Source organism: Nicotiana tomentosiformis, chromosome 5 (assembly GCF_000390325.3).
Source record: "Nicotiana tomentosiformis chromosome 5, ASM39032v3, whole genome shotgun sequence".
Lineage (NCBI taxonomy): Eukaryota > Viridiplantae > Streptophyta > Magnoliopsida > Solanales > Solanaceae > Nicotiana > Nicotiana tomentosiformis.
Window position 1 is genome coordinate 23,986,248 of NC_090816.1, and position 19,101 is coordinate 24,005,348.

At 36.3% G+C, this 19,101-nt stretch overlaps 1 long non-coding RNA gene across 1 annotated transcript; it reads right to left on the bottom strand.

Moving 5' to 3' along the window:
- Positions 1–1,428: 1,428 nt before the first annotated feature.
- On the bottom strand, positions 1,429–10,261 carry LOC104120562 (uncharacterized). Its single transcript, XR_004503487.2, has 2 exons — positions 9,940–10,261; positions 1,429–8,581 (listed from the first exon to the last, which is right to left on the bottom strand). It is a non-coding gene; the product is annotated as an uncharacterized lncRNA (long non-coding RNA).
- Positions 10,262–19,101: the final 8,840 nt, after the last annotated feature.

Here is a 19,101-nt window from a genome sequence, read left to right on the forward strand (position 1 = left end):
GTGATAAGGGTGGCTAAAACGCGGGATGCTATTTCGGAAAAAAAATATTTTCTTTAAATAAATTGTGAAGGCTCCCGCGGTGATATAAGGAAATGAGATATTGTGAAATTATTTATAATTTGGGACTACGAGGCGGTACCTCGGTAGTGCCCTTGTTAATATTGATTTATGGCCATAGTTGCCTTCGATTAATTGTTGTGATTTTCATAAAGTTGAAGGAAATTCTGTTTTGATTCCACGAGATATTATTTGCAATTATTTGGTGTCATTAAATGTGACATACTATTTGATTCATTTCTAGTGTCATTTTATTTTACTATATTGTTAAACATTTTACCATTCCATTATTATATTCCAGTAGGGCCTCACCTGACCTCGTCACTACTCTACCGAGGTTAGGCTTAGCACTTACTGGGTATCGCTGTGATGTACTCATACTACGCTTCTGCACATCGTTTTGTGCAGATCCAGGTACATCTTACCAGCCTAGACGTCAGTGAGTTACCTGCGTACGGAGACTTCGAGGTATATCTGCCAGCGTCCGCAGACTCCGGAGTCCCCTTCTATCATTTTATGTTGCTTCCTTATATTTTATTTAGACCTTGATATATAGATACATTGAGAATAAATTCTTAGAAACTTGTGATTTATTTCTACCGAATTTTGGGAGTTGAAATTGTTTTAATTGTAGTTTATTTATTTCAGATATTTATTATTATTCCGCATTGTTAGACTTACCTAGTTTTAGAGACTAGGTGCCATCACGACATCCTACGAAGGAAATTTGGGGTCGTGACACATCATTAGGTACACTTTTAAATACTTCATCTTCTAAATTACAAACTAAACAGTCATTTATAAACTCATCACCAATTCTGCTCCGCAAGTCATTTTTGATGTATTTCATTGAAGAAAAAGTTCTTTCTACCGTTGCAGTAGCGACATGCAATATCAAACTCAACTTCACAAGCAAATAAACAAGTCCCCAAGTCTTGTGCAGCTTTGTTTCAACTAGTGTTTCTGAAAGATTTCCTAGCCCTTTCAAGTTAGAGAAATCATTGTCTTCTCTTACATAAGAATATAGTTGTCAAACTCGTAGCTAAGATCTTTAAGCTTGGAAATACTATACTCATGAGGATAACGTTTAGCAAGCTTCATAATTCTTTCTTTATCATAATTTGCAAAAGAATTATCTGAACTTAAATTAGCCATACCAAGAAGTAGATCACTATTCACTGCATCAAAACGACTATTAAGTTCTGAAAGCTGCAAATCAATGACAACATTAAAAATATCTACACGCAAATGATGAGAATATGTCACACTTGAACTCCTACGCTTTTACTTTCCAAGATGATAGTTCTTATCCATTTCAAGGATCACAATACCATGCTTGGCACAAAATGAAGAGGCATCGGCTATTAAAGATTCCCATTTAGACTCTCTCATTGATTGCAAATGGCTCTTGGCGAAACCAACGAGCTTCATAGCATTTACAATATTATGATCTTTTCTTTGCAAAGCATTATTCAAATCATTTGTAATTGCCAATACTTTTAACATCAAATGCAATAAATGCACAAACTTAAAAGATCTTATGTCATTCACTAGACTTTTTGCCATTGATCTCTCGAGATAATTTGCACCCTCACTTGCAACAACTTCAAGAACATGAATAATTGACGAGAATAATGCAATAAAGTTATGCACTGTCTTTAAATGAGATCCCCAACGGGTATCTCCTGGCGTTTGAAGTCCAAGTTCTTGATTTTGTCCACTTCCCGTATCAACTTCACCAAGCACAAGCAATTCCTCTAGTTTTTGTGCTTGATCCTCTCGAAGCATCTCCCCGCACTTAAAAGAACTTCCAATAGTAATAAAGACATTAGCAACAATATCAAAAAATTGATTCACATCATAATGTTTCTTTAACAGCTACAAGAGTCAATTACAATTGATGAGCAAAATAATGTATGCAATAAGCTGAAGGAGTATCTTTCAAGATTAACGTTTTAAGCCCATTGATTTCTCCTTGCATATTACTAGCTCCATCATAACCGTGTCCCCGTATTTGTGATTGACTTAATGAATGCTCTAAAAGTAAAGAATAGATTGCCTTTTGCGATGACAATGTAGTTGTATCTTTAACATGAACAATACTAAGGAATCACTCAATAAGTTTTCCTTGTTTGTTGACATATTGCAGAACAAGAGTCATTTGTTCCTTATGAGAGACATCCTTAGATTCATCAACCAATATTCCGAAATAATCTCCATTCATCTCTTCAACAATTGCTTTCATTGTTTCTTATACACAAGCATTCACAATCTCTTTTTGGATATTTGGAGAAATCATCATATTATTGGAGCATTTTCTAACACAACTTTTTTCACTTCATCATCTCTATTTGCATATCATTGCAAGAGTTCTAGAAAGTTTCCTCTGTTTGTAGACATTCCACCTTCGTTGTGGCCTCGAAAAGGCATTCCTTGTTTTTAGAGAAATCTTGCCACATCAATCAAAGTAGTCAACCGAAGTCGATACTCACTTTTAGCTTTCTCAGACTGCTTGTCAAAAGAGGTTAAAATTGATTCTTCTTGATTCATTAAATCTCTCATCATTTTGAAACATCGATTGTGAAGACTATTCACTTCACCAATATGTGCATTAAGCCTTTCTGTAGCTTTATTCCAAGCTTTAAACCACTCTTTGTGAAAGATTCCTCAACCTTTCCATGTCATTCATGCTCATTTTTAAATAAGTAGCAACATAAGCAAAATGCTGCATCAACTTTAATACTATATTCTAACCAACCCGAATATGAAATGTTAAACCATTCAGGATTAAATTGACGCATTAGTTCACCAAGATTTCTTTTTGGAAACTTATGATTACGAGGTTGACATGTTCCTTCTTTAATGCAACATCTCATCACTCGGTCGAGTAGATTAGGAGAATATTCTGAGAGTTGGTTTCTTTCAGTAGGATCAGGTTTAAGATCCAAATTCAACATTTCATCTTTGTTTAATTCTGTTGAAGGCTTAATATTATCATGAATAATTTATCCCCAAAAAAGTGTTTAAAAGCTCATAGGGTTACATATTTTTTCAGAATTTTAAGTATTTAAGACTTAAAGGTAGTAACTTTCTTCTCTATACCTTTATCATTGAGAGAAGAAAATGATTCTTTTTGCTGATTGCCAACAAAAAACTTCAAAAAGAAAGTCATCCCTAAGAAATAGATAATGAGCAATTATACCATTATTATAACTTATAATATATAAACTACATCATAATAGAGAATCATAACCATAGAGCCATAGATTTGTACTAGCAAAATCAAGAAGAAGATTGATTGTAAGCCTTTGTTTTGATTTTTGAAACCCTAACTTTAGAAGTTTGGGGTTGAAGAAGCTTCAATTTCTTAATCTGATGTGTTCCCTAGAAGAATAAGACTCCCTTTAATTTTTTATGTTTTTGAAAAGAGTATAAAAGTCCATTAAGTCAATCAAGAAGAATAAGACCCCCTTTTCTTTTGCTGTGACAAAAAAGGCTCCTACAACTCTAATGTAAGAAAGAGTGAAAGTGGGGAACAGAACTCGAGCCTCCAGCACGGAACGGAAGTGAGATCAAGTTTTCCAGCATTGAACCCATAGCCTCTTTTAGTTTATGGGTTCATAGTTTAATATATAACCAAATTTGCTGAATTTGTACATATATGCTCGGTTTTTGTCAAAAGTTAAACCCGTACCCAATATGCTAGATCCGCCCCTGGGAATGGGTATAGGATGGAGAAGGTTAGAAAAAGAATTTTAAAAAATATTTTCCCTTCCTTTTGATAGGAAAACATTTTGGAGGAAAATGAGTTCATACGAAAAATATTTTTCAAAACATTTAAGCCAACCAAACATAAAAAAATTAAAAAATATTTTCCGAAAAATATTTTCTTTCATACCAAACACACCCTCCAAGTTAAATTGAACCTCCTTTGGTCTAATTTTGAAATTACATTAAAATTAGGCCTTGCCAGTATATCATCCTTCAGTGGGTACGTTAACATTTCCAGGCAATGAAATAGCATTAAGGAGGAGAAAATCTTTTCTTTCTCCAAGCCAACTCATCTGCTGCGACAATATCTTCCCTGAAGCAGTGGCAGAAACTACAACAGCCCAATTTACATAAACCACAGTAGTCTAGGAGTGAATTTGAATATCGATTTATTAGTAAAAAACCTTCTCCTAACTTTTAAATTGTCAAAACAAGAACTTTATGTGAGTGTTGAAGCCCCTAGCTGAGTACTTATTTGGAAGTAGACTGAACAAGACTAGATACAATTTGATCATTATGAACAAATCAAATTTACATAGTTGCCAAATCTCTAAAAAAATCCTTAACTTGCCAAGGTACCTCCAATTTTCTCTTTGACATCCTAATTATTAAGAGGGAATCAAATTCAATGATGATGTTTGTGAAATGATTTTCTTGACAGCAATTCACCCCAAAAAAACATAACCTCGGCTTCTGATATGTTATTGGTAGTTCCACCCAAATACATTGCAAATGCCACAATGAGGTTACCATTATGGTCCCCAACATCCAGTGGCACCTGAATTAAGGGCGAATGCAAGGTTGAGTCGTTGAGATACCGGGTTCATATGAATCCAGAACTTTCAACGCATAACATAAATTTATGTTCATTATAATTGCAACAAATAGCAGTATGATCATAAATTTTAAAATATAATAAGTTCAATACTAAAAAGCTAAAGACTGAACCCATAAAGTTTAAATCTTGAATCCGCTTCTAGCACAGTGAAAAGAGGATTTATTGTTACAAAAAGGATTATTTATATCTGTAGGATCATATTAGAATTTACCAAAACCAGAAAACAGAACTTGATGGAGAGACTCAAACTCCCCTTACTGTATAAGGCATATACATATGCCTGCATATGAATACAGTCACCAAACTAAACATCAAATTAAAATACCTGAGAATGGAAATAAACAAGGGTAATCTAGCATAATGTGCACAAAGAGTGGCCAAGCACGTGCTCTAATGTTGGCAAAAATACTTTTCAAGTTGATTAGCCAAACACAAGCTACTAATCTCCAAAAATATTTTTTCCGAAAAGCATTTTCCAAAATAAGTAGATTTGTGTATATATATATATATATATATATATATATATATATATATATATTGTATAATAATTGTGTAAGTACTACCAATGGTGGTTGAGATTTTTAAATAAATTTTGAATGTAAAATTGCCTAATTATTACCAATATGTGGTGGTAATTAGATGAAAATAACATTCATACTACCAAATATTATCTCCCTCCACATAAGGTACATGCTTTCTAAAATCATTGTAATGTGATACTTTCATTATTAACTTGTTGGAATATCAAGCAAGATTTTAGAATTTGAAAAGTAATATCTAGTTAGATTACCTAAAAACTATCTAAATATTTGAAATACCAAAATGAACTATTTTAAATGCAAAGTTTCTCATATTTCAAGCATATATCTACGCGGTGAGAGCCCAAATTGAATTGGTCTTTTCGTTGTAATATACTTTCTTACTTTCTAGGCATTCACTACCTTTTAATAACATTCATATTTCAAGTATTGATTTGCATGGTAAGACGGTCATTTCAGTATAGTACACTTTCCTACTTTCTATAACTATCATCACCTATTAAAGAGTAATTTCTTGTCAATTTTCAAATATTATGTTTTCACTTGATACTCCTACAAGTTAATAATGAAAATTATTCACATTATAACAATTGAATAAAAAGGAAGCAACATGGACCAAAATGCGGGGGGAGATAAAATACCCATAATTGATACTTTGATAGTAGAAATGTCACTTTCATCTAACTACCTCCACCTATAAATATTAGCTAGACAATTATTTTATTTCAAAATATATTAGGATTGATCCTTCCTTCATCTCACAAGTTGAACATCGACCCAAGCTACACTCCTGTAAAGCAAAAAGGGAGTAGATGTCTACCACACGGAATCAAATTTTAAAGCGTTAGAGGGACTCCACGACATATTCAACATAGGGGTCACGAAGGGCTACTCCACGACAAATTTAAGGACGAAGAAGATGTCAGAAGAATGGAGGGGAGTTTGATGATCCCGTTGTATAAGAACAAAGGTGATATTCAGAACTGCAGCAACTTATAGGGGTATCAAGCTGCTGAGTCACACCATGAAATTTTAGGAGAAGGTATTGGAGAGGAGGGTGAGAAGGATTGTGTCTATTTCGGAGAATCAGTTCAGATTCATACCGGGGCGGTCGACTACAGAATTCATTCATCTTGTGAGAAGGTTGATGGAGCAGTATAGGGAGAGGAAGAAGAAATTGCACATGGTGTTCATTGACCTAAGAAAATCCTACGACAAAGTTTCTGGGGAGGTTCTATGGAGATGTTTGGAGGTTAGCGACGTTCCGGTAGCATACATTAGGGTGATTAAGGACATGTACGATGGTGTTAAGACTCGGGTGAGGACTATGGGAGGAGACTCAGATTATTTCCCAGTGGTGATGGGATTGCATCGGGGATCAACTCTTAGCCCATTTTTATTTTCCCTAGCGACGGATGTGCTGCCGCAACACATTCAAGGGGAGGTGCCATAGTGTATTTTCTCTTTTTTTTCTCGCATGCATTTAGCTAATTCTATTTATGCATTGTGTGGGTTTTGTGGTGTTATTCATTTGATTCTATTTATACTAATTTTGTAGTCTTGTTTTTTTTTTTTCCCCTATGACAGATATGAAATGATTTGTATTTTGTTGGGATAAAGACTTAAATATGGTCTTTTTTTTTTGCCAAAGTCCTCGAGAAGGCAATTGAGAAAGTTGTTTGAACTTGCTGACTCTTCATTCATTTTTGAAGATGATATAGTGCTAATTGAAGAGACGCGTTGCGTTTAATGCTAGGCTGGAGGCGTGGCGTCAGACCCTGGAGTCTAAAGGTTTCAAATTGAGCAAAGACAAAAGTAGAATACTTGGTGTTCAAGTTCAGTGTTGGGACACATGAAGCAGAAGTGGGCGTGAAGCTTGATACACAAGTCATCTTCAAGGAGATAGTTTCAAATATCTTAGGTCTATAATACAGAGTAACATGAAGATTGACATCGATATCACACATCATATAGGGACGAGGTTGTTGAAATGACGGCTCGCTTCTGGTGTTTAGTGTGATAGTAATGCGCCATCTAGACTTAAGGGCAAGTTCTACAAAGCGGTAATTAGACCGGCCATGTGTATGGAGCCGAGTATTGGCCAGTCAAAAAATCTCATGCCTAAAAGATGAAAGTAGCAAAAATGAGGATGTTGAGATGGATGTGTGGGCATACCAGAAAAGACAAGATTAGGAATGAATATATTAGGGACAAGGTGGGTGTGGCTCCTGTGGAGGATAAGCTGCGGGAATCGAAGCTGAGATGGTTCGGACTTGTGAAGAGGAGAGACTCAGATGCCCCGGTTAGGAGGTGCGAGAGGTTGCCCATGGCGAGTCAGAGGAGGGGTAGAGGGAGGCATAAGAATTAGGGTGAGGTGATTCGACACATGACTTTGCTCCAGCTTACCGAGGACATGGCCATCGATAGAAAAATGTGGAGGTCGAGAATTAGGGTGGTGGGTTGATAGTCAGTCTAGAGTTTCGCCTTGTCTTACCAGTAGTAGTACTACTACTACTAGTTGTATATCTTCCTATTCCTAGTCCCTTGTTTTTATACGGTGTGACATTATTATCAGTAGGATCTGCACTACTCTGGTAGTTTCGTATCCCTGGATCTCTGTTATTACTCATTGTATTACTTGCTTCATTGTCTTATTTCCTTGTTGCTATTGTTTCTCTATTGCTTCATATTTACTGTTCTTGAGCCGAGGGTCTTTCAGAAATAACTTTTCTACCTTCGTAAGGTAGGGGTAAGATCTGCGTACACACTACCCTACCCAGACCCCACTTGTGAAATTTCACTGAATTTTTTGTTGTTGTTATTGGGGTTGTAGACTTTATAGGACATCTCCTTATGAAGCTTGCATTGACGCTTTCGAGCAATTTTGGTGTTTATGTTCTTTCATGTACAAACTACATGATGGTATTCGATGGTCGAGTGCCCCATGTCATACCTTTTCCAACACTCATGTTTCTTTACCAAAAGGTATTTATAAAAAATAAGCGGTTTCTATTTGAAAGTGTCAAAATATGAAGTCGGAATGGTTTTAAAAAGGGGGCCAAATATCTAGATTACGCAGATTCAGTTGACTGGAGGAAGATGTTAGGGAGCCCCACAAAATAAATTAAACTTAGATATGCACGAACATGCAAAGGAGGTTCAAAATATTTATTATAACCCCAATGTAAAATTTTAAAAAAAAATCTAATGTATCTTGTCTACCCTATTCTATGCTTCCCCTAACATCCAGTTGCCTTGTCCACGAATGGCCTCCAAAATAAAGATACTTCGGGGCATTTTCTTCGTGACCATGTACATGAGATTTCAAAAGGAGGCACGCAATCAATCATATGGGCCCAGAGTTTACCTACTCAATCTGTTGTGGGAAAATAACACAGGTTAGCCAATTTTTTGATTGGTAATTGAAAAATAACTAGCGTTTGCAAAGCTATTGAAAAATAGCCATTATTTTGCTGTAACACGGAAAGTTCCAGCATAATATACTGGAGATTGATGCATCTGTGTATGAACTTCCAGCATATTATGCTGGAACTCCAACACACGGAAAGTTCCAGCATAATATACTAGAGATTGGAGCACCTGTATGAGCTTCCAGCAAATTATGTTGGACCAATATATTATACTGGAACTCCAGTAAATTATACTGGAAGTTCAATATATTATGCTGGAACTCCAGCATAATATGCTGAAAGTATATACTTGAACTCCAGTATATTTTGGTGGAATATTTTCCGAATTTTGAACAATATTTTCGTTCAGATTTATCTTTACATGAAAAGTGGCTAAATTTCGATTACTTTTGAAACTGTGACTATTTTTCAATTACCACTTGTAAATCTGGCTATTTTTGAATTTCTCCCTCTATTGTACGTCTAGACATGTTCCTAACGACCCAAATAAATAAGAACATGGATGAAATTCACCAAGAATATCATTAGGCCCAATTGCCTTTTCAACTAGGGAAAAATAAAAAATAGCCTGATTTACAACTGCTAATTGAAAATTAGCCATAATTTCAAAACTAATTGAAATTCAGCCACTTTTCATGTGAAAATAAAATCTGAACAAAATACCCTTAAAATCCAGAAAAATTCAAGCATAATATGTTGGAGTTCAAATTTTTTACATATGAGATGCCAGCATAATATGCTGAAATTCACAATGTGTTGCAGTTCCAACATAATATGCTAGAAGTTCATAACAAGAGTTCAATAATCCAACATATTATGCTAGAACTTTTTGTGTTTCAGCTACAGTACTTTTGTCCATATTTTATCTCCGCATTAAATAGTGACTACTTCTCAATAACTTTGCAAACACGGTCTAATTTTCAATAATCACCATAAAAATGGCTATGCCATGCCATTTTGACTTTCAACTAACCTAAGTCTAAACTCGTTTGTGCACATTTAATATCAATTAAACCAACCCCAAACTCTTGTGTGCCTCTCGGCCCAATTTATTCCATTCAGCTAATGGTCCACCTGCTTTTTAATTAGTGATTTTACTTAAACGACACATTATCTACCCAAATTGAACAATTATAATCAAAATAGTTACTAAAACCAAATGCATTCCATCCAATAGTCAAACATTAAGGAACTTCAGATTATTCACAACACATCACATATAATCACCCCATCTGAACGTCAAACAAAATCATACAAGCAGCAGGAACCTATTAAAATAAAATAGAGAATTTGAGAAATGGACCTTTAATAGAGAATTCCCTAAAAAATTAGACGAAACGGAGAGCCTCTGACCGGAGCTTCGATAGGCAGCCCTCGTTAACTCGATTTGCCCTTACGCTTAGATCTGAGTAGTGATGGAAAAGTCTGGTTCTCTCTCCGATTGAATGTGTTGCCGGTGAAGTGCAGATTGTGTGCGTAAAGTGTTGGAATGTGTGAAATGTGAATTGAATTGTGGTCTGCGGAAGAAGCTTTTTGTGCGTGTGTGTGGTGGAGTGTAATTGGTAAATATCAATTGTACAGTGGACGTGGCGAGAATGTGAGGTGTGTGCAATGTGTAACTGAAAAAGGTGCATGTGTGTGAATTGAGTTGCTGCCAAGTTTGTTAGAAGAGATAACAACGAGTCTTAATTACCATGTGTCAACAGTTTATTGGCTGTTTTCTTTTTTGTTTTGATTTTTTTTTCTAGAAATAAAAATTAAGAAATAGGAAATAAAATACTAATTTACATGTTACATGTTCTATGTTTCCTGCAACACATTTGGGGTTAAGGGTTCGTTGGATGGACATGAGAATTTGTGAGATTCCAGTCACTCCCTCCAATTTTTAGTAATGACACATATCTGAAAATGCAAGAGGGGTGAATTGTATGGAGTATAATCTAAAACTTAATCAATTAGATTATATCTTAGTCGACTATTTTTTCAAGCAAGTGTTAGTGCAATAGATAATTAAGTGATCACGTTAAACTCTAGTGCTAAAAATAATAAGCGGTCGATATAAATATAATTCGGTTTAAAAGTTCGGAGTCGAATCACACAGAGAATTAAGGTTTAGCTACAATTATTTACTATTACTAAGAAGACATGCTCGAACAATTCCTAAGTTATAAATATTAAGATTCTTATGTTTAACTAATTAAATAATAAATTAAAGTAATAGATTTACAACGAAAGATACTAGGGGTTGGAGAAAAGATTAAGGAGGTGTAGAGTTTATGACTTTCCCAATTGTCGGAATCCTTCCCGCTACGTCTTTTATAATTTTGCCTAAGTATTCTCTACCAATCATGAGTACTTTGGGTATCGTAACTCTCTCTCGAGCAGCTACCACAATTTACTAGACATATTCTCTCGAATCACGCTAGCTGACACTAATTCACCGCTCACTACGATAGCACCAAGGTTTCTTTATCTCTAATCCCGCCTTTAAACCCTCCGTATTGATCTCTCACATACGTTAGGAGTGATGTTATTCAACAAATACCTAAATGCGTATTCTCTCTCTCTCTCTCTCTCTCGAGCAATATACACACTAAATAAGCACAGTCAATTGATGGTCATTCAATCAACAATAATAAACACGTAGTTGAACAAGTAGAGAAACACAGTGACTCAATTATATAAAAACGTCACAAGAATTTATCCTACAAAAAGTTCCATCAAAACCCTAGATAATAAATTAGCTATTCATAATAGTATGCAAAACTACAATATTAGAATTCATAACCAATAATAAAAATAGGAAGAAGAAAGTGAAAAACTCGTAGAAGAATTCTCCGTCTTGCTCCTAGTGTGTTCTTGCCTCTTTGGGTCGAATCCCCTCTCTAAAAATGTCCTCTTTAGGTCGAATTTTCTCTAAAACGTCCTCTCTTTCCTTAGACATGTTTAGGGAGTATTTATAGGCTAGGGTTGAAGTCCTTCAGTCCAAATCGGGGTTGAAGTCTTTTAACCCGCAATTTTTAATTACCGGGCTATAGACCTCGCGAAGCCAGGCTTATAGCGCGGTCAACCTGGCTATAGACCTCGCGTAGCCTGGTCTGTAGCGCGGTCAAGCTGGTCATAAACCTCGCGAAGCCTGGTCTGTAGCACAATTTGGGTACTTGGCATTTTTGTGCTCTTTTCTTGCATTTTCATCTTAAAACAACATAATTTAGCTCAAACGTAACACAATTAACCACTAAACTAACAAAATATAAGGCGAGTAATGTACTAAAAGTATAGTATTTTGGCCTAACATCATTAAGCAATAAATGGAGAACTTAAGTAAATGAGGCGGAGTATACTGGTTTGAGTATCGGTGTGATACCAAATTCAGTTCTCGTGGCTTTCAACGGTTCTCTAAGATCTTCAATAGAGTTGCATTATAGCTTGGTTTTTTGGTTATCCTTCGTCAACCACCAACGTTATAACCATTGAACTTTTCTTGCTTCAACTACAAGTGATTACATAACCTCTCAATTATTTTCTTTTTCTCCCTATATTTTAGGATACTAGTAAACTCAAGAATGCACTATTTGGCTAAGAACTAGAAAGATTGAAAAATTTGATAAAGCTGTGTATATATCTTCAAGTTTTCTGTCTCTCTATATAAGAGTTGATCCTTGACCGTGCTGATCTTCTTATTTTAATTTCTTCCGCTGGTATAGAAACCAAGATTAACTGATGGTGTTTCCTTTTGAGGTAATTGTTTTTTCCTAAGAGAATGACCCGTCTCTGAATTCAATGCATTTGTGTGACTGGATCCATAGATGATATTTTTCTTCTTCTAGCTCGACAAAATAATCTTTTCTAGTTGTCCTTGATTCTTATTTCCTTACCATTGCCTTTCTCTTCCTTGCTTTATGGAATCTACTATCAAGCCTTGATTTTCGTTGATTGAACCTTTCTTGTAGATTTTTTCCACCCATATCAATTTGATGTTCTTCATTTGTAATGATTATCACTCTTTCCTTTCTTTCCAAGTCGGATAATTTGCATTACTAATGCTGATTATCACTCTTTCCTTTCTTTTCTTGATTTCCCTTATGCCATGCTGATTTCCCGCTATTTTCCACGTCAGGCCGTTCTTCTTGAGATCTTAAATATAAGTTGCCGCTATCTTGTATTTTCTCCTTCTCCATTTGAGCATTGCTCTACACAGTTAACAAGTTAATTAGTATTGCACTTTTGATATTTAACTTGTCATTATTAAAATATCATGATATAAACCTAATACTATCATGTTTAAATTTATACGAACACGAGGGTCGAGTTATTACACTACATTTGCGTTGTCCGTCATATATGTTGAGTATATATGGCCCTTATAGAAGCAGTAAAACAAGTTATTCCCTATAAGGTTTGGTGAGTCCGCATGGATTGACATAGACAAGAGCGGAGGGAGAGTGTTACTTACGTGTTCAGACGCATCGAGTAACTTTTTACTCAGACATTGTAATTTTTATTAGAAAATTTATTAAATATGTATAATATTTAATTGTGAACCCAGTAACTAACGAGTTATGGGTTCGGTTGCAAATTCTGAACCCATAAACTTTAAATCTTGACTCCGCCTAGATTAAGAGGGTGTTTGGATTGGCTTTTAAGCTGGTCAAATCAACTTTTAAGCTCTTTTTAACCTTTTTCAATGTTTGGCAAATCTATGAAGTGCTTAAAATAAGTTAAAAATTGCTTAAAACAAGTCAAAAGTTGTCACGACCCGAAATTCTCATCTTCAGGACCGTGATGGCGCATAACATTTCACTTGCTAGGCAAACCAACGTTAGAATAATATTAGCCATTTTTAAATAATTTTAAATTAATTAATAACAAAGAAACCAATGCGGAAATAAGTCTGAAATGTAGAGAATAATCAATAATAATAGCGATATCTAAATACCATCGCAGAATTGGTGTCACAAGTGCACGAACTTCTAGAATAATACAAATAAAGGTCTGAATAAAATAAAATTGTCTCAAAGCAAACACACAGCTAAAATAAGGTAGATGGGGACTTCAGAACTGCGGACGTTGTGCAGTTATACCTCAAATCTCCTCTGAGTAGCTGAAATCTGAGCAAGTCTATGGTATGCCGCTGAGACCAACTCCGAAATCTGCACAAGAAGTGCAAGTGTAGTATCAGTACAACCGACCCCATGTACTGGTAAATGCTGAGCCTAACCTCGACAAAGTAATGACGAGGCTAAGGCAGGTCACTTACATTAACCTGTACGCAATAATAATAATAATAATAATAATAATAATAATAATAATAATAATAATAATAATAATAATAATAATAATAATAATAATAATAATAACAACAATAATAGAAATAAATCAGGTAATACATTTTAACAATTGAAGCCAACTCAGCAGTCATAACTAATTATTATTTCTATCAATTTCCGTTGCAACGTGCAACCCACTCCCACAATATATTCATATTCAATCCTCCAATATATTTATTTTAATCGAGTATATATAGACTTTTAAATAAGTCTGCTGCGGCGTGCAACCCGATCCCCCAATATGGACTTTTAATAAGTCTGTTGCGGCGTGCAACCTGATCCCCTAATATGGACTTTTAAACAAGTCTGTTGCGGCGTGCGACCCGATCCCCCAATATTGTGGCGTGCAATCTGATCCCCCAATATGAACTTTTAAACAAGTTTGTTGCGGCGTGCAACTCGATCCCCCAATACATATACAATAATTATGATTTATTTATGAAATAGACAATGACAAGTAGCAATTTATTTTGGAAATCAGGGAGAAAATAAGCAGTTTAATATTTAATATGCTAAATATCAAGTAACAATTAAGACACATAAATCAAATAAGCATGTAACAATTATTGCAGTAATTCAAGAATTAATATTTGACAAAAAATAGGAGAGAAACAATTATTATAACAATTAATTCATGTCTTAGAACAATTTATGGTTTTCAAAAAATTATGCAAACAATTAATTTGACGACGTATAGACACTCGCCACCTCGCCTATACGTCATTCCCATGCATTTCACAAAACAAATAATTTAAGGATTTTATTCCCTCAAGTCAAGGTTAACCACAACACTTACCTCGCTTCGCAACCAAATTTCAAGTCTCCAATACACCCTTGCCTCGCGAATTAGTGTCTGAAATCCTCAAATCTATTCATAAACAATTCAATATATTCAATACAAATTGTAGAAATTAATTCAATATGAATTTACTAATTTTCCGGATAAAATCTAAAATTCACTTTAAAGATTAACAGTGGGGCCCATGTCTCAAATCTAGGAAAAAATTACGAAATCCGAATACCCATTCCGAGACAAGTCCAACCATACAAAAATTATTAAATTCCGATGTCAAATGGACCTTCAAATCTTAAATTTTTATTTTTGGAAGATTTTATAAAAATCTGATTTTTCTCCCATAATTTTACGGATTCATGATATAAATGAGTATGGAATCATGAAATGTAATCAATATAGGATAAGGAACACTTACCCTAATATTTTCCCGTAAAAATCGCCCAAGAATCGCCTTACCCGAGCTCAAAAATGGAAAATAGTTAAAAATGGGACGAAATTCCATTTCTAGAACTTAAGTTCTGTTTTTTCAGATTTTTACCCTTTGCGAACGCGGTCAGTGCCTCGCGTTTGCGAAGCACAATTTGTGCTGTCCAAATTTTACCCTTCGCGAACGCGAAGCCAAATTTTCCCGACCAGCCTTTTTCCCTTTGCGAACGCGAGACCCCTCTCGCGAACGCGAAGAACAATTCCGCCTGCCTCCAGTTTCTTCTTCGCGAGAGCGAAGAAGGAAACCAGAAGCAGATTTTATGCAGTTTTCCCAAGTCTAAAATGATCTGTTAACCACCCGAAATCAACCCGAGCCCTCGGGGCTTCAAACCAAACATGCACCCAAGTCCTAAAATATCATACGAATTTGCTCGCGCGATCAAATCACCAAAATAACACCTAGAACTACGAATCAGACACCAAATCAAAGAAAATTGTCAAGAAAACTTCAAAACTTATATTTTCACAACCGGACGTCCGAATCACGTCAAATCAACTCCATTTCTCACCAAATTTGACAAACAAGTCATAAATATTATAGTGGATCTATACCGGGTTTCGAAACCAAAATACGGATCCTATGTCAATAAATCCCACATCAGTAAACTCTTAATATCATTAAGCTTTCAAACTTTTAATTTTTCACCAAAATTTCATATCTCGTGCTAGGGTCCTCGGAATTCGATTCCGAGCGTCTCCTCGGAATTCGATTCGGGGCATACGCCCAAGTCCCAAATTACGATACGGACCTAGAAAAACTGTCAAAACACTGATCCGAGTCCGTTTGCTCAAAACGTTGACCAAAGTCAACTCAGTTGACTTTTAAAGCTTTTCACATTTTAATCCATTTTTCACATAAAAACTTTCCAGAAAATTATACGGACTGCGCACTCAAGTCGATGAATGATTAATAGTTCTTTTCGAGGTCTTAGAACACATAATTAATTATCAAATTTAAAGATGACCTTTTGGGTCATCACATTCTCCACCTCTAAAATAAATGTTCGTCCTCGAACGAAGTTAGAAAAAAAAATACCTGAGCTTGTGAAAAGGTGTAAATATTTACTCCGCATGTCCGACTCGGACTCCTAGGAAGATGCCTCTACCGGCTGACCTCTCCATTGCACCCGAACTGAAGGATAACTCTTAGATCTCAACTGCCGAGCTAGAATAGCTACCGGCTCCTCCTCATAAGTCAAATCTTTGTCCAATTGGATTGAGCTAAAATCTAACACATGGGACGGATCACCATAATATTTCTGGAGCATAGACACATGGAACACCGGATGAACCGCTGATAAACTAGGTGATAATACAAGCATGTAGGCTACTTCACCCACTCTTTCAAGAATTTCAAAGGGTCCAATATACCTAGGACTCAACTTGCCCTTATTTCCGAACCTCATTACACCTTTCATAGGTGAAACATGGAGTAATATTCTTTCTCCAACCATGAATGCAACATCACGAACTTTACGGTCGGCATAACTCTTTTGCCTAGAGTGATCCGTGCGAAGTCGATCTTGGATAACCTTGACCTTATCCAAGGCATCCTGTACCAAATCGGTACCCAACAACCGAGCCTCTCCCGGTTCAAACCATCCAACTGGCGAACGGCATCGCCTTCTGTATGATGCCTCATATGGAGCCATCTAAATACTCGACTGGTAGCTATTATTATAAGCAAACTCTACAAATGGTAAGAATTGATCCCAAGAACCTCCAAAGTCTATAACACAAGCGCGAATCATATCTTTCAATATCTGAATGGTGCGCTCTGACTGTTCGTATGTCTGTGGATGAAATGTTGTACTCAACTCAACCCGCGTGCCTAACCCACGCTATACATCCCTCCAAAAGTGTGAGGTAAACTACGTACCTCGATCTGAAATAATATACACGGGCACACCGTGAAGGCGGACAATCTCATGAATGTAAATTTCGGCTAACCTCTCTGAAAAATAGGTAACCTCCGTGGGAGTCCAACAACAAAATCCATAGTGATACGCTCCCATTTCCACTTAGGAATTTCTAACTTCTGAAGCAAACTACCAGGTCTCTGATGCTCGCACTTAACTTGCTGATAATTCAGACACCGAGCTACATATGCAACTATATCCTTTTTTATTCTCCTCCACCAATAATGTTGTCGCAAATCTTGATACATTTTGGCGGTATCTGGATGAATAGAATACCTGGAACTGTGTGCCTCTTCAATAAATAATTCACGAAGCCCATCAATATTAGGCACACAAATATGACCCTGCATTTGCAAAACTCCATCTTCCCCCACAGCAACCTGTTTGGCATCACCGTGTCACACTATGTCCGTAAGGACAAGTAAATGGGGATCATCATATTGTCGCTCTCTGATACGCTCATATAAGGAAGACCGAGCGATTGTGCAAGCTAGAACCCGATTGGGTTCTGAAACATCTAACCTCACGAACCGATTAGCCAAAGTCTGAACATCTGCAACTAACGGCCTCTCACCAACCGGAATATACGCAAGTCTACCCATACTCACAGCCTTTCTACTCAAAGCATCGGCCACCACATTGGCCCTTTCGGGGTGATACAAAATGGTGATATCATAGTATTTCAACAATTCCAACCATCTTCTCTGCCTCAAATTAAGATCTTTTTGTTTGAATAGATACTGAAGGCTACGATGATCAGTAAATACCTCACACGAGACACTGTAGAGGCAATGCCTCCAAATCTTCAGTGCGTGAACACTGGCTTCCAATTCTAAGTTATGAACAGGATAATTCTTCTCGTGAACTTTCAACTGCCGCGACGCATATGCAATCACCCTTCCATCTTGCATTAATACTGCACCAAGCCCAATGTGAGATGCATCATAATATACCGTATACGATCCTGAACCTGTGGGTAATACCAACACTGGTGCCGTAGTCAAAGCAGTCTTGAGCTTCTGAAAGCTCAACTCAAGCTCGTTTGACCATCTGAATGGGACACCTTTCTGGGTTAGTTTGGTCAATGGGCTTGCTATAGATGAAAACCCTTCCATGAACCGACGATAATAACCTGCCAAACCTAGAAAACTCCGGATCTCTGTAACTGAAGTAGGTCTAGGCCAATTCTGAACAACCTCAATTTTCTTGGGATCCACTTTTATGCCTTCTGCCGATACAACATGCCCCAAAAAGGCAACTGAGTCTAACCAAAATTCATATTTTGAAAATTTGGCATATAACTGATTATTCTTCAAAGTCTGAAGCGCACTCCTAAGATGCTGCTCATGTTCCTCTCGACTGCTGGAGTAAATCAAGATATCATCAATGAATACAACCACAAAATAATACAGATAAGGTTTGAACACCCGATTCACCAAATCCATAAATGCTATTGGGGCATTTGTCAACCCAAATGACATCACTAGAAATTCGTAATGCCCATACCGAGAAAGCTGTCTTAGGGACATCAGATGCCATAATCTTCAACTGATCGTAACCAGACCTCAGATTGATCTTTAAACATACCTTGTTCTTAATAGTAGCTTTGTTCAACTGCCGATAATCTATACACATTCGCATTGAACCATCTTTCTTCTTAATAAATAATACTGGGGCAACCCAGGGTGAGACACTAGGTCTAATGAATCCCTCATCCAGCAAGTCTTGTAACTGCTCCTTCAATTCTTTCAACTCTGGCGGGGCCATACGATATGGTGGAATAGAAATGGGATGAGTGTCCGAAGCCAAATCAATACAGAAGTTAATATCTATGTCGGGTGGCATCCCCAGTAAATCTTCAGGAAATACTTCTGGAAATTCACGAATAACTGGTACTGAGTCCATTCAAGGAACATCCGTACTGGGATCGCGAA